Source organism: Ceratotherium simum, chromosome 22 (assembly GCF_057802395.1).
Source record: "Ceratotherium simum simum isolate JZ-2026a chromosome 22, ASM5780239v1, whole genome shotgun sequence".
Taxonomy (NCBI): Eukaryota; Metazoa; Chordata; class Mammalia; order Perissodactyla; family Rhinocerotidae; genus Ceratotherium; species Ceratotherium simum.
Genome location: NC_141921.1, coordinates 16,017,002 through 16,040,069, shown reverse-complemented (window position 1 = coordinate 16,040,069; position 23,068 = coordinate 16,017,002). Strand labels below are relative to the sequence as shown.

General features: G+C 43.2%; 1 pseudogene; it reads right to left on the bottom strand.

Annotated features, from left to right (window-relative positions):
* Nucleotides 1-8,012: 8,012 nt before the first annotated feature.
* Nucleotides 8,013-8,964, bottom strand: LOC101408712 (putative olfactory receptor 2B3; annotated as a pseudogene).
* Between the last annotated feature and the right edge of the window lie 14,104 nt (nt 8,965-23,068).

The following is a 23,068-nucleotide window of genomic DNA, read 5'->3' as shown; positions in this document are numbered from 1 at the left end:
GTGTGGCCCATTTGTAAACCATAATGGGAAGGACACATAGCAGTGACTCTTATTCTTTCAAGGGATCTAAATGACATATGAGGCTCTCTAAGGATCCTGGCACAGAGCCTCAGAGTTAGCATAGACATCCAGCTTCCTTTCAGGCCTCACGGTGGCCCAGAGGTCTTGGGAAATGAGTTAATTCGGTCCCAGTATTTCTTGAGCATCCATTAAGGCCCAGCCAGTATCGGGCCCTTTGGAAACCAAGACAGACATGTGGAGAGATTTATAGTCATGAAACTATAATACCACAACCCAAGAAGATGCCATAGTGACGAGTGGGGCTGATGACATCATGGGAGTGAGGTTCTCAGTGGGTGCCAGACACAGAGAACTAGGCTACACCTCACCCCACTCCCATCCACCACTTTGTACCTCAGCACTTTGTAAGCTCTTCAGAGCTTGGAGTCAGGGAGAGGGGGAGGGAAACCTCAAGAAGATTAATGTTATTTCTCCCACCAGTGGAGTGATAGCTTGAAATAGAAATTAAGTTCAGTTAGTGAAACATGACATTGCAGAACTCTCAGGAAACAAACAGAGTTCTGTGATAGAGAAAAATGGAAGAGGGAAGCCTACTTACCAAGAGCTGACAAGTAAGGCCTTGGTGAGGTATTAAGATTTAGCTGATGAGAGAGCTGCAGATGAGAAAGAGTCATCGATGCAAAGAGCCAGGAGAAGGGCATTTCAGGCAAGGGGTCACCAGGTATGCAGGCACCAAGTCAGAAAAGGACTTTGCATTGTTTGCAGAGAAGGCGCTCATGGTCACAATACAGTGAGCAGGGGAAGTAGAGGTAACATTGAAAGATAGGCAAAGGACAGTCCTAACAAGCCATGTAAGATGTTTTGCTTTATGCTAAGTGCAGTGGGAATGCTTGGATTCTTATTGGAGGAGTGGTGCAGTTTTAGGGATGATCATCAAGTTCTACGGTGGGTGTGACTTGATGTGACTGGAAAGGAGGTGGGAGAAAAGGTGATGAGAATGTCAGGGAGTCACAGGCCGGGAGTGAAAATAAAGAACCTCCCTTTTATAGAGCTGCAGGGGATGTGGTGTGCCCAGGGAGAATTCTGGGTGGAGGATATTGGGAGGGGCAGTTGCTGATGATGGGGCTGAAGCTGAGATGACAGAGGGAGAGCTGGGGAAAGGGAGAAGGAGGGATTTGGGCAAGTGGGTGCATGAGCAGAGGGATTCATGAGAAATGGGAGTCTGGGAATAGTGAATGACTAGAGAGTTCTGACCTTCTGATGGGATAGAGATTTTGTCTCTAGCACTTAGGTGCAAATTTGGGTGCTGGTATGGTCCTAAACCATTTACTCAGAGATGTAACAGGGCTGTGTTAGGCAGGGGATTTGGGTGGGTGAGTACAGCTGCACCAGTGGGCTCCAGTACCTGGTATGACAGTTCCATAGGATTTTCAGGCAGAAAGTGAAGAGTCCCATGAACTGTGGGGGTGTTCCCTCCCCCATCTGCGGAGAGGAAAAGCAGCTATGTGGCTGGTTGAGGGGAGTTACCAACTGATGACAGCTTCCTGCTTCTGGCTTTGTGGGGAAGGGGGCTGCCTAGATAATGGAGGAGGAGTCTTCCTGGCTGTTGGAGTTCCCTTCAAGGTGGGAAGGTGGGGAGCCAACCTGGTGGCTCTTCTGCAGCTAGAGAGTCAGAGGCCAGGGTGGTAGAGAGGTGAGTCTTATGGCTAAAGTGTGATGAGGTTTTATTTGTCTCTGTCCTAGGACAGATTGTAACAGAGATTATCATTCAGGATGATAATAGATTTTATCTTAAAGATGATGAGCAACCTATATTTTTGAGCACCTGGGGTTAGGGATGTGGTGGATGAGAGATGGTGACACAGTATTTTCAGAAGAATGGCTTGGGAGAACTTATGAGGGGGTTGGATTGAAGAGGACCACCAAGAGGGGGAGACCTGGGTGTCATTTGTGAAAGTGCTGGACTCAGATGGCGGCAGTGAGTGGGGAGGGCTGAACGATATGATAAGGAAAGAAGCAAGAGCACTTGATGGCTTGGATGTATTGGTGGAGGAGGGAGAATCAAGGAAGCTATTGAGGTTTTAAGCCAGCTTGACCACTGTCGCTGCCTCTCTACAGTTCACTGGTGGGGGCCAGTCAATTGTCAGCTGTCCTTCACTGATCCCCAGCACTGCTGAGAGAAGTCACAGACCCTGTCCTCATGGAATCAGCACAGTTCATAGAAAGCAGATGTGTATTTATGGGTAGGTTTAAAAATTATTGTTGTTAAATAAATTCTCTGTTAATTTGAGTCTCATTCAGGTGTTTTTTTGTTTTTTACGCCCCCATGCCCCCCAACATTTCCTTGAAGAAAGAAAATGGGGGCAGGGTGGGTCATCGCTGCCTAAGTCCTATGGGACAGAGGCCAGCCATTTGGGGAGATAGTTTGGCACTAAGCTGAAATATCTGCCTCTCCAAATTCTACTCCCTTTTGTCTCATTTCTCCACTAATGATCTCAGAGTTTCCGCATGAGCAGATTGGTAAGAGCACTCTACCACTTATTAGCTGTTTGTTCTTGTGCAAGAAACTTAAGTTCCCCAAATCTGTTTTCTCCTTTAAGAATGAATGTTATTGTAAATTGCTGAAAAATAAGAAATATTTAAAAATCACAAGACTACATTGCAGAGTTCTGTGCAAATAAATTTGGAAATTTAGATGAAATGGATAATTTCTTAGGGAAATACAGATTACCAAAATGAATCCTTTTAAAGATAGAAAGTTTAAACTGACTAATTTTCATAGGGGAATGAGAAAATAAGAGAAAGTTATTAAATAACTACCCCACAACAAGATTGAAAGACTGGTGACTAGACAGTTTGAGGAGCGGGGAGACGTGTGGATGGCATTCTCAGAATGCACACAGACTATGTGTGTCCCATATGAATGTCCACAAAATGGCATCAGCTGCAGAGGAAACTCAAATTGGGTGGACACAATGACACACTCTGTGGATGTCCATCAGCCTCTTTCCCCAGACATTCGTTCAGTGGGCACATGAGCAAAATGGCCCTGGTAGCAGGGATGGAGGCTATACACACGGGCTCAACAATATGGATTTCCCCTTGCCAAGGCTGACCTGGATCCCACTTCTGATGAGTGCCTCATCTGCAAATAGCGGAGACCAGCTGTATGGCGCTATTCCCCAGGAGAACAGCCTGCCAGCTGTGGCACTTTGATTATGTTGGACCTCTTCCACCATGGAGGAGACAAAGGTTTGTCCTTACAGGAATAGATACAGATTGTAGATATGGATTTGCTTTCCCTGCCTGTAAAGCTTTTGCTAGCCTCCCTGTATGTGAATTCACAGAGCACCTAATCCACCATCAAGGCACTCCACACAGCATTGCATCGGATGAAGGAACTCATTTCACAGACAGGAAAGAGCAGCTATGGGCTCATGATTATAGAATCAAATGGCCTTACCATATACTCCATAACCCAGAAGCAGCTGGCCTAATTGAAAGGTGGAATGGCTTATTAAAGACTCATTTATGGCTATGACTGGGCAACAACACCTTGAAAGAACAAGACCCTATGTTACATGCTCCTTTAAAGTGAGCATGATGTTAAGCAGTTTATGCTTTGAATCAGAGATCATTGTGTGACACTGTTTCCCCCATAGCTAGAATGCCTGGATCCTGGAATCAAGATGTGAAAGTGTCAGTGGATCCTCTCACTATTATATCCAATAACTCACTCCCAGAATATTTATTCCATCTCCCAGCAATTGTGAGCTCTGCTAGCTTGGAGATCTCAGTCCCCCAGTAGGGAATGTTTCCACCAGTGGACAAAACAATGGTCCCACTGAATTGCAGGATGAGACTTCAATCTGGCTAGTTTGCTCCTTATGCCATTGAACTAACAGGCAAAATAAAGAGCCAATCTACTGGCCGGAATGATAAAGCCTGATTACTCAGTGAAATTGGGGTACTACTGCACAGTTGAGGCAAGGAGGACTCAGAACTCACAGGATTCTCTGGGGGCAATTCTTAGTACTTCCATGCCCAATAGTAACGGTTAATGGAACACTATAGGTACCCCAAAACAAGCAGGGTGGCTGATGACCCAGACCCTTCAGTAATGAAAGTTTGGGTAAATCATCCAGAGAAGCTGAAGTTCTGACTGAGGGCAAGGGAAATATGGAATGGGAGATTGAAGAAGAAAGCCATAGGTATTGATTATGATGTCATGGCCAATTACAGAAACTAGGACTATAGTCGCTCTGCATATTTCTCTATGTGTGTACATGCGCATGTTTATTTGTACACAATAATCATTCTCTTATTTCTTATTACCATTTAAAAAATTATTTTGTCCATATGTTATTAGAAGTTAACTTTATAATATTGTCTTGATGTAACAGAATATTCAGTGAGATTGTGGCTGAATTTGAGGAGTAATTAATATAGCCTGCGATCTTCTTCACTTGTAAGGAGAGAGGTATCTTGTTAGGTAGAAATATAGAATTGTTTTGTTTGTTGTAAGTTAGTTTGAATGTTCATAGAAGGATGCATAAGGAAAATGAGTAGCCAAAAGGATGGGCTATATCAGTTATCCATTTATTACCTCTCAGCTCCAAATGCAGCTTTCAATATATGCTCTGTAACAACCAACAAAATTCCCTTAAGTATTTCTCATTTAAAGTGAGCATGATGTTAATCTTTCTCAGGAGAAAGGAGAATGAGGTTTCCTGCAAGTTCTGGCCCAGATCACAGGAGGGCCCAGAATGCACAATTACCTTGCAACTCATCATGGACACCGGAGCCCCACACAACCAGCCATCTGCCCAATTCCCTCAGCAAGCCCTGGAATGGCCTGCATGCAGACACCTGGTGGACTCCTTCAGCAAGTCCTCACCTGTATGCATGCAGCACCTATAGTCCTCAGAGTCACAGAATGACTTTCTGTGACTTTCTGAAGGTTTTCCATCTGCAAGCCCATGCACTGTGGAGGCTTTCTGCCTCTAATGGTGCCCTGCATCCAACTGCATGTCCACACCACTGGTTGCTAAGTTCCTGCTTCCTTACCTGCACCCTGGAAGGTGGCCTGTAGTTTTCCTGGCAACTCCAGACCAACTGTGGCTTGGCTAAGCCAGTGAACTCCTCTGCAATTCACTGCCTGAACCATACCTTCTCCAATGAGATCTGAACCCCTCCTAGGTCTGTCTTTTCTTCACCACTATTCCTTGGCCCTTGGGTACCACATAGAGTTTCCTTATATCTTATTCTCTCATCATAGTTAATACTTTTTTTACATTAACTTACCTTGTTTAATCTACTGAGTGGTTTCTATCTCTTTATTGGACCCAGAGAACTAAACATTAATCACTCTGATCTTTCAAAGTAGGTCTCATTATCTCCATTTTGCTGAAGAGAAAAACTGAAGCTCAGATAACTAATGCTCAGAGCGGTGAGGGGCCATATACAAAGCCCCACAATTAGTAAATGAAAGAGCTGGGATGTCAACCCTGTTTTGTTTGTTCCATCTCTGGCCAATACCACCCAAAATGTTCAGCCCGTGTGCATCCATCCATCTCATACATTCCTTCCCATACTTAGCTTCATCTCCTCCCCTACAACTCCCCTCTGGAATCCAGTTTCCTAAACTTAAGGCATATCCCAAGTCTTTTCACTGAATGTGCCCTCCACCTCTTTACCAAAATCTGAAATTTTCTTAGAGGCAACACTCCTGGATGGGCTTTTTCATAATCACCTGGAATATTTCCCATTCTGAGATCTAAATATCCTGTATCCTGCTCTCTTCCAGGAAGGCCTCCAGTTCTCTTCAACACCTAATTCCACCATACCATTCTCTGGCCTAATTAAATCCCTTTGTCCTCTCATTTCTTCCCATTGTGCCACTATTATCTTGATGTAACCTGAATAGCATGATCAACTACTATAATATCTCTACTATCCTTCCCTTTGCCCAATCTTTCTGTATAGCTCCTGCCTGCTTTCTCTCCCAAAGCCCCAGCATCTCTCTCCTCAAGCCCCCTTTCTCACTACTTTCCAAAACATTTTAAGCAAGTGTCCTATAAACAGCTATGAAATGTGAAGCCAAATATTATTCTTCCTTATACAAGTTATAGTCATCATCATAACTGTCATCAATACCACAATCATCATTACTTCCTTACTGAGTTCAAAGCATCTTCCTTGACATCTAGTTGGATTGAATCTGTATCACCTTCACTGGAACCATCACTGGTTTATTGAGGACTGTTAGTTAATGAAGATTCAATAATTCTGATGCTAAAGAGGCCTAACACTAATCACAAGGTGGCCTAATGGTTTCAAATTTCCTTTATGTTCAAAGCAAGAATCTGACAGTATTTCATCATGGCACCATTTCCTTGCATAATCTGTCCTTTGTACCCAAGGGGAGATCTAGAGTTTCAAATTCAAAGCCAAATTTGGAACAGGAAAGGCTGGGATGGTTCTGTGGATGGTGGGATGTCAGAATAATGACAAGGATAAAATGAATGCCAGGAACTCCTGCCTATTTTTCTCTTTTTACTCTGGTGGTAGAAAGAGTAAAGGCAAAACTTGGAGAAGATTCTGTCAAGGTCAGCAGGGGATCCTGGTGAGAGCTTACCTCTCTGACTCAGGCTTCACTGGAGTGTTGCCTGCCTGCCTTTCCTGGTGTGAGAGACACTTTGTGGCCAGTACCATTCCTGAGATTCTGTGGAGCAACTTTTCTGTGCCATCTCCAAAGTGCTGGGGACTCTAAGGAGCCACAGCCATGGGTGAAGGTTTCTGGCACAGGTAAGAGAAGCCAGCACCATATGATCATCATATCCTGTCATACCTGTCAGTGTCCACTTGCGTCAAATACTCTAGTAACACTATTATGACTCAATTCAGATTTTAACAAATGTTTATTAAAAAAGCTCTACTATGTGAGACTATTAATGAAGGTATCTTTGACGAGTGCTGGCTGTTTGTAATCAGGGTCTCTTCATCTGGTATCTTGAGGGGTGTCATAATTTTTCTATAGTTTTGCCTATTCAGATTTTATGAGCTTCTTGGTGATACACCCAAGCTTACTAAATCCACACCTGAAAGAAATGTAAACAAATGCCCACCTTCTCATTTGTAATGCTAACTATCCCTTTCCAGAGAGCAGGATGGCCCCTCTCTCAAGTTGAAGTGGTCTCAGTTGTTTGCTTGGTATTGTGGTGGTAGGAGAGAGAAGTAGAATGTAATCAGAAGAATGGCACTGTTTCTATAAAGTGTGTGATGTGTCAAGCACTGTTTTGAGAACGTGTATACCTACATTAACTTCTCACAAGAATCCCACAAAGTGATGGTTTGCTGCAAAGTATGAGCTCTGATCCACTATGACATGGTTTGGGTGATATTTGTCCGTGTACCAAGAGACTCTTCAAAATATCTCTTTACCACAGCAGGGGCTCACCAGGTACCCTGGGACCAACCCCCATGGAAGTACTGGGTGGACAATGACCAATCCTTGCACGCTATTCTTAAAAGTCACTTTTCCTTTCACCTGAGACTGTGTTTCTTTAGATCTGTTCATGCTCCTGATTGAGATAAAATAGACACTGATCTGGGTCTTGTGAGTCATCTTGTCACAGCTATCTTGAGTTGATTTAATAGGCCCAATCCTCATACACTCAGTCACTCAGTCAGAAAATGTTACAGATTTTATTTGTGCCAGACCCTTTAGAGGGCCCTGGGGAAAGAGAACTGAATCAGACACAGGTCTTGCCTTAGCACTCTGTCTTACAGTTGGGTCTCTTGATGTTTGAGGATAGCCCAGCTGCTGGAGCCATCAAGTCCCACCCAGGTACCTACCTTAACACATCATCTCCTCTAACTATCAGTCAGTGATTCTTGCCTGCCCATTGGGTAATGGGAGGGAATGGGGCGGAAGGACCACAGAACCTATGGTTTCAGGTCTGGCTGTGGCCTTCTGTGCTCCAGTGGCCTCATTCAGGGGCCCTACCCCAGCCTGTTAACTTAAGGAAAGCCCTCTTCACATCTTTGTTTCTGAATCTGTAGATGATGGGGTTGAGAAAGGCAGAGATAACATTGTAGAACAGGGCCAGTTTCTTGTCCCGCTGTGGGGAGGCATTGGCCCCAGGGTTCATGTACATAAACATGGCAGGTCCACAGAACATGGTAGCCACGGTGATGTGGGAGGCACAGGTGGAGAAGGCCTTGAGTCTACCCTGAGCTGAGCAGATTCTCAAGATGGTGGCAAAGATACGGACATAAGAGGCCAGAATGAAGGAAAGGGGTACCAGGAGAAGGATGAAGCCCAGAATGAAATCTACTCGGTCATTGAGGGATGTGTCTGCACAGGCCAGCCTCAGAACAGCAGGGACCTCACAGAAGAAGTGATTGATCTCATTGGGGCCACAGTAGGGCAGGTGCATTGTGAAGACAGTATAGACTAGGGAACAGCTGCCACCCCACAGTCCACAAAAGACCACCATTGCCCCACACAGCCATGGGCTCACGATAACCTTGTACCTAAGTGGGTAGCAGATGGCCACATATCTATCATAGGCCATGACAGAGAACAGCCAGCCCTCAGTGATGCCTAACACTAGAAAGATGTACATCTGTGCTACACACCCAACATAGGAGATAGTTTTCTTCCGGCAGACCAGATGCACCAACATCTGGGGCACAGTGGTGGTGACATAGCTCTTGGAGACCTAGCATGGAGAGGACACTGAGGAAGAAATACATGGGTGTGTGGAGGCAGGAGTCAAGGCAGATCAAGGTGGCAATGAGCCCATTGCCCACAGGTGTGGAGAGGTAGAGAAAGATGAAGATATTGAAGAGGATTGCATTAATTTGGGAATCCCTGGAGAAGCCCAGAAGTGTGAACTCAGACACAGAGCTGTGGTTCTCCCAGGGGAAGTCCTCCATTCTTTTTCAGATGCAGAAAGACAAATGGACCTGCTAGTGGCCCAGCTTAGGCTGCATATTCACATACCATTTAGTTGCTCGCAAGGCCAGTGGTTATTTGGATACTATTGGGGACTGATATCATATCAAAGACTGAGGTCTACCTAGGGTGAGGCTAAATTTGGGGAGTGAGGGAAACCTTCATGGAATTGTCTGTTTCTCAGTCCCAAATCTTTTCTCAAGACCTCCAGGGTCTCATTTCGTTCCCTCTATCAGCCCCAGCAAGGCCACCTGCTTTCTTGTCCTTCAGGAGCTACCATCACATAGTGGATTGCTTGGGGCTCTTCTCCCCCAGTCATGGCTGTAGAATGAGATGATGAGAATTTGAAGCTCTTCCTTCCCTCTTCTCCAAAAACAAGCACTCAGAACCCTTTCCTTTGGTGCTTTAAACTTCTCGTCACTGTAGATATATGGACAGGGCGAGTCAGAAATGTGGGGAAGATATATGACTCCAGAAACGTTAAAACTTTTTAGAAAATTTTACCCAGATCTGTATTTCTTGAGTCTTTTGGGCCTCTGGAAGCTTCCTCATATCTGATTTGATTTTAGATAGAGTTGCTCACTACCCTGCCTCTTCCTGGCCTTACCCACAACTGAATGGAACAGTCTTCCTGCTTGACCCTAAAACTCTAATAGAGGCAGAATAATTGTTGTCTTCTTTGCTTAAAGCAGCTTTGGCATCCCTGAATCCCTCCAGCCTGGTGGGAATATATCTCCCAATGGTAATTGATCTCTTGGAATCCCTTTCTCTCTTGGAGTTGAGATTTATGATGAGCAGGGAGCCCCAGTTAAAGACTGTGCTTGGGTTCAGTTTATATCTTATAAATTAGGGCTGATTCCTTGTTTGTAGTGCCATAGGAGGTGGTGGTTCTAGTAGAAGAGCATGGAATTTGGAATCAGAAGACTGGAGTTCAAGTCTTGGTACTTCAACTGCAGCCCTGTTCAAGTAATTTAACCTCCTTGAGCCTCATTTCCTTCTCTGTAAAATCTACATGATACTTATCAGGGAGAGATCCTGTCAGAAGTAATACATGATATTTGTGAGGCACCTAGCACTGTCACTACCACAGAATGGGAGCTCAATGATGTTAGTTCCTGTCAAATCCTCTTCCTCATGGTGTCATTCATCAAATGGTCAACAAACACTGATTGAGCACCTGCGATATATCAGGTACTAGGAGCTGGAGAGACAAGGACAAACACGTTTTATTCCTAATCCTCAAGGAGCTTACAGTACAGTTGGGGAAATAGAATAGAGACACAAACCACATTCCAATGTGTTTAGCACTGTGGTGGAAATATGTGCTGGCAGTCAAAGCTCTGAGCTAAGCACTAGAGATACAGAAAAAAAATCTCTGCCCTCAAAGATCATGCCCACAAAGGAGACAGGTAAACAATGAATGGCTGTCAAGTGATAAGTGCTATGATAGGAATAAGTACAGAATGTCATGGGAGCCCATGAAAGGAGCACCTGGGCTAGCCTTTGGGAGCTAGACTTCTCCAAGAAGAGGACACATAATGTTAATTTTAAAGGACAAGCAGGAATTAGCCAAGCAGCCAAGGATGAATTTTGCAAGCAGATGGAGTAGCAGGTGCAAAGGACCATAACCAAGGGAGAGCTTCATGCAACCAGGGAGCACAAGTGATAAAGTCTGAGGGCAGGCTAGTCTGCAGAGTAGGAAGGAAAAGATTATAAAGGCTGTTGTATAACTTGATAAGCAGCGTGGACTCGATCATTTAGGCCATGACAAGTCACAGATAAGTTTTAAGTGGATAAGTAATACATTGATGCTTAGGTTTTAGAAACATCACTACTTGGGTGGAAGTTAGGAGAAGGCATTGGAGGAAGACCAGTTGAGGGGTATGGGGAAAAGGCAGAAGAAGAGACAACAAAGAAGAGAAGAGAGATTAGAGAGAGGTGTAGGACATTGAATCAACAAGACTTGGTAACTGAGAGGTGCAGCAGGAGATAAAGAGGGAAGAAACAAGGATGAGCTTGAGGTTTTAGGCTTGGGAACCTAAGTTGACAGTAATACCATTACAAGACAGAACCTAAAAAAATCTAGACTCTAGGTGGAGGTGGAGGACAGAGAGATGGGGTGGGGCAGGAAATGGCCAAGAGGTAATGATTGATTCTGTTATAGACATACAGAGTTTGAAACATGAAGTATCCCTGAGGATCTGACCATCAGCGAGTTAAACGGATAGCCTTGGAGCTCAGGAAGGAGATCTAAGTGGAAAACCAAAATTTGAAAGGTAATTAAGCACAGAGTGGATGAGAATTCTCAGGGACAGCTCAGAGAGAGAGAGAGAGAGCAGAGGCTCCAAAGATGCAACCCAGGAGCATGAACATTGGATAGGTCAGCAGAAGAAGAGATGGGGCTTGAGCAAGAGCATGCAGGGAAGCAGGAAAGCTTGATGCCACAAACCCGGAGACCTAGTGTCTCCAATAAGGGGGAGTGCATATGCGGCCAAATGATACAGAGAGGGCAAGAGGAATAAAAACTTCAAAAAATGAAACAATCTGGACCTTATTAGTGGCTTGGATGTGGGAAATTTCTGTGGAGTGATGAAGGTAGACATCAGATATCAGTGGGTTGGGAGGAGTGAACTGGGCTATAAAGAGGAGTAAGATGAAGAGATATCTAAGATTGGGACATAAGGTGAAGGGAGTGTTTTGTTTTGATTTGTTGTTTTCTTAAGGTAGAAGAGAGTTCAGAATATATACTGGGGGGAAAGTCAAAAGAGAGGGAGAGAGAAGTGACATTGCAAGGTCTCTGAGGAAGTGACAGTGACAGGACTAAGCATACAAGTCATAGGAGGCGGCTTCAATAAGAGTAGAAACAGAAGGGGGGGGAGGGAAGAATGAGATGGATACAGATCATTTAACTGTGACCAACAGAAAATTCATGACCACATTCCCATGGACCAGCTAGTCTCATGGGTTCTTCCTTCACAACATCTCATGTAGATGATGAGGAAGAAAATCTGATCCAATGGTTGGAAATTGAATTTCAAGTCTCAACTGGATAGAATAAGAGGCTAACGTCAACAGAAAGAAATATTGTAGCATGAATGTAAAACCCCTTGTCCCTCCCTTGGGCTCAAGAAGCCAACCATAGCAAGCTCAGATGGGGCAGCAGTTCACTGGGCAATAACTGAGGACTGAGAGTGGATCAGTGTAAGGAAACTTCCAAAAAGTCAATGTGAGGTGACATCATTGAGAAAGCTTGCTGGCAGATCACAGAAGGTGGCATGGAACTGTGTCTGCAGTAGCCAGGCCAAATGTGGGGCATCTTTCTCACTTCTGGGTCTACATTTTAAGGGGCATGTGGACAAATTGAAACAGGTTATGAAGAAGGGTCTGGAAACCACATCATGTGAGGAAGAGCCGAGGCAAATGGGGATGTTTGCCATGCAGAATAAAAGGTGAGGGGCATTATGGAAGCTGAGGGCCAACTCTCTGAAAGGCTTTCATGTACAAGACATGAGACTTGTTCTGGATGATCCCAAGAGGTACAGGTGAGGGTTACACCAGGGAAGCAGGTTTCAGTGTAATAGAACCAACTTACATTAGTGAGGGCAGTCCACAGACATATCGCCTGGCCTGGAAGGTAGTGAACTTACTGATCCCATGAAAGGATCAAACAAAATGTCAAGGATGCATTGTGACCAGTCTTGCTGGTGGGGTAGGAGGGTCTCTGGTCCACTCTATCTGGAAGAGTTGAGGACTTTGCTGTTCCTCTGTGCTCTCCTTCTTTCAGCTTCTCCTGGACCTGATGCCTGGACCATTGCAGCCATCTCTCAGTAGGCATCCCACTCCCTGTCCTTGCTACGTACTCGGTGACCAGAATATAGCGCAGGATTTAGGAAAAGAGCAGAGAGCAGAGGGGAGAGGGATAGAATGGCCAGGAATGAAGGAATGAGAGGCTCCAAGACCACTATGAGCCTCCTTTCCAGCCATAACAAGTCCTCGCCTAGGGCTGTGCCAGAGAGGAATGCCAAGACATCAGTATCCTGTTTGGAAGCAGTTATCTCCCTCCCCTTCCCAAATGAAAGCTTCACAGCTCTTCCCCGTTCTAACATCTCCCTCCACCTCCCAAATTCTATGACTTGTCATGCCTACCTTCATCTCTCCTACCAGTGCCTTGTCCTGTAGCCTTAATGGGCTGCAGAGGAGAGCTGAATGCCTCAGCTCCATAGCACAAGCCTTCACTTCCTTCCATTTTTCTCCTGAGGAGCACATCCAAAAGACAAAGATGGAGAGAGAAAGACAAAGAGACAGACAGATCACTGTACAGAGAGGAATAAATGAACAGAGGACAGAGGTCAGGAGCAGAGCAGATGCCCAGGCCTGGAGATCCTGATGTAGATGGAAAGGAGGTGAAGGCAGGGAGACACCAATCAGACAGATGGGGCAGATGAGGAGCCTCAGGCAGGGATGCCCAGGGATAGGACTGCATTCCTCAGGCCCCTGCCTCTGCTCCTCCCTCCTTACCTTGTTCTGGGCTCAGTGAGGGATGAGCTAGGAGCCTCACGGGTCCTTCTTTAATATTCTGCTCCTGATCCTCAGGGAGAACAAATCGGGCAGCTTCTCAGTGAGTCTCTGTGTCGCGGGATTCTTCAGGCCCCACAGCAACCCCCCCAACTCCTGAGCACATATTTTACCTTCCCAGCCTGGCACTCAAGGCCTACACACCCAGGTCCCCTTACCAAACTGACCCACCCTGCTCCCCACAGGCCTCTCCTGCTCTGACTTGCAGTCCAAGGGGAGAAGTGTGTGAACATCAATTAGAGTAAGTGCATGGATTGAGAAGTGCAAGGGGTGAGGGCTGGCAGGCGTGCCAGGAAAGCCTTCCATGGACCACAAAGAATGAAAGAGGTTTTGGGGAAGGGGAATGGCATGGAAGGGCTCTGCTCTGCTGTGCTTTCAGCCCCCAGCACCCTGCTCTGCCCTCTCCATCATGTCCTGATAGGTACTGGCCTGCACTGTGTCTGACACCTTGTGGCCCCAAAAGACTGTGACTCCCTGCAGGGAAGGGAATATGCCCCAAACAACTGTGAGATCCCTCATAGAACCTGGCTCAGGATGAAGCAGCTCATAAGTATTCCACAGAGAAGCAAAGCCCTGTACAGTCAGAAGACCTGAGATCAAATCATGGTTCTGCCACTTACTAATGGTGTGGTATTGGACAAGATACCAGCCTCCCTGTATCTCAGTTTCCTCATCAGTAAATGGGATAATACTAGTATAGGTAGTTGTGGGGATTAAATATGATCAGGTATGAAACAGATATAGTAAAATGTGCATATAGTTTATTCTCAACCTGACTCCCCATCAACAGATGGTTGATCTGTTCTGCTTGTTCTACAAATGTGTATTTTCATAATCACTCATAGTCAGAGTGGTCACGGAACCACAGTTTCTCCCTCTCAGCCAGCTGGCTCTGCTTCTTGAATGGGGCAGGGCATACAGCTGGTGCTTCACAATTGCAGTCAGAATCAGTCCCAAGCATAGATGGGGGAGATAACCCCTTGCATGATAAAATGTGAGAAGTCTTCTTTGATTTGTAATCACCATCACTGTAGTCAAATAGTAGTGCTACTCAGAGATGGGAACAGAGCCATCTTGTTTTCAAACTCTGCCTAGAGCACTGGATTGTGACAGATTCTGAGCCACACCAAGACTCACTGGGAAAGACTGCTATGATTGATCAGTAATATCTGCCATGAGCACTGGAGGGGACATTAGTGGAACATGTAGATATTAGTGTGGTGTTCCAAAAGTCCCCAACAATTTTTCATCACTCCCCCTCTTATTAGTATGTTCAATTCAATTCAATAAATATTTACTGACACCACTCTGTATGACATTTTAATGCAGAGATAAGTGACACATAGCCAGCCCTGGTGGTCTAGTGGTTAAGACGCTACTCTTTTTTTTTTTTTATAATTTTATTTATTTATTTTTTTCCCCCCAAAGCCCCAGTAGATAGTTGTATGTCGTAGTTGCACATCCTTCTAGTTGCTGTATGTGGGACACGGCCTCAGCATGGCCGGAGAAGCGGTGCGTCAGTGCGCGCCCGGGATACGACCCTGGACCGCCAGCAGCGGAGCGCGTGCACTTAACCGCCAAGTCACGGGGCCGGCCCTAAGACACTACTCTGACTGCCACGGCCTGGGTTCCTTTCCTGGTCAGGGAACCACACCACACCACGGGTGTGGTTGCCATACTGTGGTGGCTGTGTGTTGCTGTGATGCTGAAATTTATGCCACTGATATTTCAAATACCAGTAGGGTCATGTGGTGGACAGATTTCAGTGGAGCTTCCAGACTAAGACAGACTAGAAAGGAGGACCTGGCCATCCACTTCCAAAAACATTGGCCATGAAAACCCTGTGAATAGCAGTGGAGCATTGTCTGATACAGCACCGAAAGGTGAGAAGATGATGCAAAAAGACTGGGCAGGGTTCAGCTCTGCTGCACACAGGGTTGCTAAGAGTCAGAATGGACTCCATGCACTTTCAACAAAAATGACACATGGTCTGAGCCCTCCAGAGGCTCACGGTCTACTGAGGAGAAATAGTCAAAACATACCAGTACACTGTGATAAGGACTATATTGGGAGATGTCCAAGGTACACAGATAGGAAGACTGATTAGCACTGTGTAGGGAGAAGGGACATGAAGATTTCACAAGGGGATCCTTGTGTTGAACGCTGGATAATGACTGAGAATTTACCTTCCAGAAAAGAAGTGCATTTCAAACAGAAAACAGCATGTACAAAGGCATGCAGAGTGCAATGGGAACACAAAGAAGCAAGAGATTCTCATGGGGGGACTGAGGCAGAACTTCTGGAAGAGGGAACATTGATACTGAGATTCTGAAAGCTAGGGCTGAGACAGATGGCAAGTTCAGAATAAGCCAATGTTACGCGTTGAATTCTGTCTCCCAGAAAGACATGTTGAAATCCTAATCTCCAGTACCTCCAAATATGACCTTATTTGAAAATAAGGTTGTTGCTGATGTAATCAGTTAAGATGAAGTCATCCTGGAATAGGGTGTCCTTATAAGAAGAGAGAAGGTGATGTGAAGATAGGCACACAGGGAGAAGGCCATGTGATGACAAAAGTAGAGACTGAGTGACGCAGCTGCAAGCCAAGGAACACCAAGGATTGCCAGCCACCACCAGAAAGGAGGAAGAGGCGAGGAAGGATTCTATCCAGATTTACTGAGGGAACACGGCCCTGCTGACACCTTGATTTCAGACTTCTACCTCCAGAACTGTGAGAGAATAAATTTCCGTTGTTTTAACCCACCCAGTTTGTGATACTTTGTTATGACAGCCCTAGGAAACTAATACAGATAGGGTGACGGGGCATCTGCGAGAACCCGTGTGAGAGAGGCACTGAGGAGGAACAACATTCAAATCTTTGATCCTTTCTCAAGTTTTTCAAAACGTTGCTAAACCTCAGAATACCAAAAGGTCTTTTTTTAAAATTGATGTCATAATAGTTTATAACATTGTGAAATTTTAGTTGTACATTATTGTTTGTCAGTCACCATATAAATGCATCCCTTCACTGCCTGTGCCCACTCCCCAACCCCCTTCCCCCTGGTAACCACCAAACAGTTTTCTCTGTCTGTGTGTTAGTTTCTCTTCCACATATGAGTGAAATCATGTGGTGTTTGTCTTTCTCTGTTTGGCTTATTTCACTTAACATAACACCCTCCAGGTCCATCCATGTTGTTGCAAATGGGACAATCTTGTCTTTTTTATGGCTGAGTAGTATTCCATTGTATATATATACACCACATCTTCTTTATCCAATCATCAGTCAAGGGACACTTAGGTTGCTTCAACTTTTTGGCTATGGTGAATAATGCTGCAATGAACATAGGGGTGCATAAGCCTCTTTGGTTGTTGATTTCAGGTTCTTTGGATAGATACTCAGTAGTGGGAACTCTCATACACTGCTGGTGGGAGTGCAAACTGGTGCAGCCACTATGGAAAACAGTATGGAGATTCCTCAAAAAATTAAGGATAGAACTACCATATGATCCAGCTATTCCACTGCTGGGTATTTATCCAAAGAACTTGAAAACAGCAATGCGTAAAGATACATGCACCCCTGTGTTCATTGCAGCGTTATTCACAATAGCCAAGACTTGGAAGCAACCTAAGTGCCCATCAAGGGACGAATGGATAAAGAAGATGTGGTATATATACACAATGGAATACTACTCAGCCATAAGAAATGATGAAATCCAGCCATTTGTGACGTGAATGGACATTGAGGATATTATACAGAGTGAAATAAGTCAGAGGGAGAAGGTCAAATACCATATGATCTCACTCATTAAGTAGTAGATAACAACAACAACAAACAAACAAACACATAGAGACAGAGATTGGATTGGTGGTTACCAGAGGGGAAGGGGGGAGGGAGGAGGATGAAAGGGATAATTAGGCACATGTGTGTGGTGATGGGTTGTAATTAGTATTTGGGTGGTGAACATGATGTAATCTATGCAGAAATAGAAGTATAATGATGTACACCTGAAATTTATACAATGTTATAAACCAATGTTACTGCAATAAACAAAAAATTAAAAAAAATTTTTTTTTGAGGAATCTCTGTACTGTTTTCCATAGAGGTTGCACCAGTTTGCATTCCCACCAGCAGTGGATGAGGGTTCCCTTTTCTCCACAACCTCTCCAACATTTGTTATTTTTTGTCTTGGTGATTATAGCCATTCTAACAGGTGTAAGGTGATATCTTAGTGTTGTTTTGATTTGCATTTCCCTGATGATTAGTGATGTTGAACATCTTTTCATGTGCCTATTGGCCATCTGTATATCTTTCTTGGAAAAATGTCTGTTCATATGCTCTGCCCATTTTTTGATGGGTTTGTTTGTTTTTCTGTTGTTCAGTTGTGTGAGTTCTTTGTGTGTTATGCAGATTAACCCCTTTTCAGATATATGCTTTGCAAATACTGCTCCCAGCTGGTGGGTTGTCTTTTCATTTTCCTTCTGGTTTCATTTGCCTTGCAGAAGCTGTTTAGTCTGTTGAAGTCCCACTTGTTTATTTTTCTTTTGTTTCCCTTGTCTGTGTAGACATGGAATTGAAGAGATCCCTCTATGACCAACGTCAAAGAGTGTACTGCCTGTATTTTCTTCCAGGAGTTTTACAGTTTCAGGTCTTACTTTCAAGTCTTTGATCCATTTTGAGTTAATTTTTGTGTATGGTGAAAGAAGATGGTCTATTTTCATTCTTTTGCAACTGGCTGTCCAGTTTTCCCAGCACCATTTATTGAAGAGGCTTTCCTTTCTCCATTGTATGTTCTTAGCTCCTTTGTCAGAGATTAGCTATCCATAGATATGTGGTTTTACTTCTGGGCTTTCAATTCCATTCCATTGATCTGTGTGTCTGTTTTTGTACCAGTACCATGCTGTTTTAATTATTATAGCTTTGCAGTATATTTTGAAGTCAGAGATTGTGATGCCTCCAGCTTTCTTCTCTTTTCTCAGGATTGGCTTAGCTATTTGGGGTCTTTTGTTGCCCCATATGAATTTTAGGATTCTTTCTTCTATTTCCATGAAGAATGTCATTGGGATTCTGATTTGGATTGCATTGAATCTGTAGATTGCTTTAGATATTGTGGACATTTTAACTATGTTTATTCTTCCGATCCATGTGCATGGGATGTCTTTCCATTTCTTTGTCATCATCGATTTCTTTCAATAATGTCTTATAGTTTTCATTGTGTAGGTCTTTCACCTCTTTGGTTAAATATATTCTTAGATATTTTATTCTTTTGTTGCAATTGTAAATGGGATTATCTTGCTGGGTTCTTTTTCTGTTAGTTTGTTATTAGAGTATAGAAATATAACTGATTTTTGTAAGTTGGTTTTGTACCCTACAACTTTGCTGTAGTTGTTGATTATTTCTAATAGTTTTCCAATGGATTCTTTAGGGTTTTCTACATATAAAATCATGCCATCTGCAAACAGTGAGAGTTTCACTTCTTCATTGCCTATTCGGATTCCTTTTATTCCTTTTTCTTGCCTAATTGCTCTGACCAAAACCTCCAGTACTATGTTGAATAACAGTGGCGAGAGTGGGCACCCTTGTCTTGTTCCTGTTCTGAGGAATGGCTTTCCGACTTTCCCTGTTGAGTATGATGTTGGCTGTGGGTTTGTCATAAATAGCCTTTATTAAGTTGAGGTACTTTCCTTCTATACCCATTTTGTTGAGAGTTTTTATCATAAATGGATGTTGTATCTTGTCAAATGCTTTCTCTGCATCTATTGAGATGATCATGTGATTTTTATTCCTTATTTTGTTAATGTGGTGTATCACATTGATTCATTTGCAGATGTTGAACCATCCCTGTGTCCCTGGTATAAATCCCACTTGATCGTGGTGTGTGATCTTTTTAATGTATGGCTGTATTCAGTTTGCCAATATTTTGTTGAGGATTTTTGCATCTATGTTCATCAACAATGTAGGCCTGTAATTTTCCTTCTTTGTATTTTCCTTGTCTGGCTTTGGTATCAGGATGATGTTGGCCTCATAGAATGTGTTAGGAAGTGTTCCATCTTCCTCTATTTTTTGGAATAGTTTGAGAAGGAAGGGTATTAGATCTTCTTTGAATGTTTGGTAAAATTCTCCAAAATTGCCGTCTGGTCCTGGACTTTTATTTTTTGGGAGGTTTTTGATTACTGTTTCAATCTCTTTACTTGTGATTGGTCTGTTCAGATTCTCTATTTCTTCTTGATTCAGTTTTGGGATGTTGCATGAATCTAAGAATTTGTCCATTTCTTCTAGATTGTCCAATTTGTTGGCATATAGTTTTTCATAATATTCTCTTATAATCTTTTTTATTTCTTTGGTGTCCGTTGTAATTTCTCCTCTTTCATTTCTAATTTTATTTGAGCCTTCTCTCTTTTTTTCTTGGTGAGTCTGACTAAGGGTTTGTCAATTTTGTTTATCTTCTCACAGAACCAGCTCTTGGTTTCATTGATCCTTTCTACTGTTTTTTTTTTTTTTTTGGTTTCAATTTCATTTATTTCTGCTCTAATTTTTGTTATTTCCCTCCTCCTTCTGACTTTGGGCTTTGTTTGTTCTTCTTTTTATAACTCTGTTAGGTGTAATTTAAGTTTAATTGTTTGGAAATTTTCTTGTTTGTTAAGGTGGGCCTGTATTGCTATGAGTTTCCCTCTCAGGACTGCTTTAGCTGCATCCCATATAACTTGGTATGGTGTATTTTCATTTTCATTTGTCGCCAGATATTCTTTGATTTCTGCTTTAATTTCTTTAGTGATCCATTGGTTGTTCAGTAGCATGTTGTTTAGTCTCCAGATCTTTGTCACTTTCTCAGTTTTTTTCTTGTAGTTGATTTCCAGTTTCATAGCATTATGGTCAGAAAAGATGCTTGATATGATTTCAATCTTCTTAAATTTATAGAGGCTTGCCTTGTTTCCCAACATGTGGTCTATCCTTGAGAATGTTCCATGTGCGCTTGAGAAGAATGTGTAATCTGCTGTGTTTGGATGGTGTGTTCTCTATATATCTATTAAGTCCATCTTCTCTACTTTTTCATTTAAGTCCACTATTTCCTTATTGACATTCTGTCTGGATGACCTATCCATTGATATAAGTGGGGTGTTAAGATCCCCTGCTATTATTGTGTTGTTGTTAATATCTCCTTTTAGGTTTGTTAATAGTTGCTTTTTGTACTTTGGTGCTCATATGTTGGGTGCATGTATATTTATAAGTGATATGTCTTCATGGTGGAGTGTGCCTTTTATCATTATATATTGCCCCTCTTTGTCTCTCATCACCTGTTTTATCTTGAAGTCTCCTTTGTCTGATATGAGTATGGCAACATTTGCTTTCTTTTGTCTGCCATTAGCTTGGAGTATTGTCTTCCATCCTTTCACTCTGAGCCTGTGTTTGTCTTTAGAGCTGAGACATGTTTCCTGGAGGCAGAATATTGTTGGATCTTGTTTTTTAATCCAACCCGCCCCTCTGTCTCTTTTGATTGGAGAATTCAGTCCATTTACATTTAGAGTGATTATTGATACATGAGGGCTTAATGTTGCTATTTTATCGCTCATTTTCCGGTTCTTTTGCATTTGCTTATTTCTCGTCCCATGTGTTTCGGATACCAAATCAGTTTGGTAGTTCTGTGTGACAGTTTTCTTAGCTTTCTCTTTATTTATCATATGTGTCTCTGTTCTGTGTGTTCGTTTAGTGGTTACCATGAGGTTTGTATAAAAAATCTCGTAGATGAGATAATCCATTTTCTGATGACCTCTTATTTCCTTAGACTAAGTCGATTCCATCCCTTTCTCTTCCCCTTCTAAGTTATTATTGTCACAATTTATTCCATCTTGTGTTGTGAGTTTGTGTTTAAAGCAATGAGGTTATATTTTTTTCTTGGTGTTTTCCTTTTCTTAATCTTTGATGTTATAATTGTTTGCTAACCTATTCTGATACAGAGCTGTAATTTTTCTGATTTTGTCTAGCTATTTTTCTCCTTGCTGAAAGATTTGTATCCCCTTTCTCTTTTTTTTTCAGGCTTGAGGGCCTTCTTGAGCATTTCTTGTAGTGGGTGTCTTGTGGCGATGAACTCCCTTAGCTTTTGTTTATCTGGGATAGTTATTATTTCTCCATCATATCTGAAGGATATCCATCATATCAGGATACAGTATTCTTGGCTGAAAGTTTTTTCTTTCAGAATTTTGAATATATCATTCCACTCTCTCCTAGCCTATAGAGTTTCTGCTGACAAATTGGCTGGGAGCCTGATTGGGATTCCTTTGTATGTTATTTTTGTCTAGCTGCCTTTAATCTTTTTCTTTATCATTGACTTTTGCCAGCTTTAGTACCATATGCCTTGGAAGGGTCTTTTATGTTGATATATTTAGGAGATCTTTTGACTTCATTCACGTGTATTTCCAGCTCCTTCCCCAGATTTGGGAGGTTCTCAGCTATTATTTCTTTGAACAAGCTCTCTGTTCCTTTTTCCCTATCTTCTCCCTCTGGAATACTTATAATACTTATGTTGCATTTCCTAATTGAGTTGGATATTTCTCAGAGAATTTCTTCATTTCTTTTTAGTCTTAGTTCTCTCTCCTCCTCCATCTGGAGCATTTCTGCATTCCTATCCTCAATAATGCTAATTCTTTCCTCCATATTGTCAGCTCTGTTCTTTAAAGATTCCAAATTTTTCTTTATCTCCTCCATTGTGCTTTTAATTGCCAACATTTCTGATTGGTTTTCTTTATCGTTTCAGTCTCTTTTGTGAAGAAGTTTCTATTTCATTGAATTGTCTATTTGTGTTTTCTTGTAATTCGTTGAACTTTTTTATGATAGCTATTTTGAATTCTCTGTCATTTAGGTTATAAATTTTTGTGCCTTCAGGATTGATTTGTGGGTGCTCGTCATTTTCCTTCTGGTCTGGAGATTTAATATATTTTTGCATACTGCTTGAGGGCATGGCCTCATTCTGAGAATATCTGGTGGCAGCTTCCACCTGCCGCCATTAGGTGGGGGTCAAGAGCTGTGTATTCTGAGCCCACTGTAATCCACGGGCGCCCTGGCCAACTGGTTGTGCTGGGGCGCTAGGCAGTGGGGAGGGGCTCTTTCTTTGGCCTGCCTGATCCCCGGTGGCTTCTCGCTCTTCCCTCGCTATCTGCTCTCCTGGGGTGTTAGCTTGATGAAGGCACCCCCTCCACAGTTCAGTCCCCTCTGTATGGGAATTTCCCACAGGCTGTGTGAGAGCTTGGAGAGTGACGGTTTTCCCACGGAGGGCCATCTCTCCCCCCTCTCTCTCTGAGAGCCATGCAGACCTGGTCCCAGGGTCACTGTTGTTGGGGAAGGAGAGGAGTTCTCCTTACCTCCTTCCACTTCCTCCAGGGGTTCCAGCACCTCCACCTTCAGATGTATGGCTGTGTGGGTCTCTCAGACCTTGTGTTGTGTGAATGTCCTCTGTTGGTATGTGAATGTCCTTTTTGTTGTATCTTAGTGGGGAGAATCTACAGGGAAAGCTCACT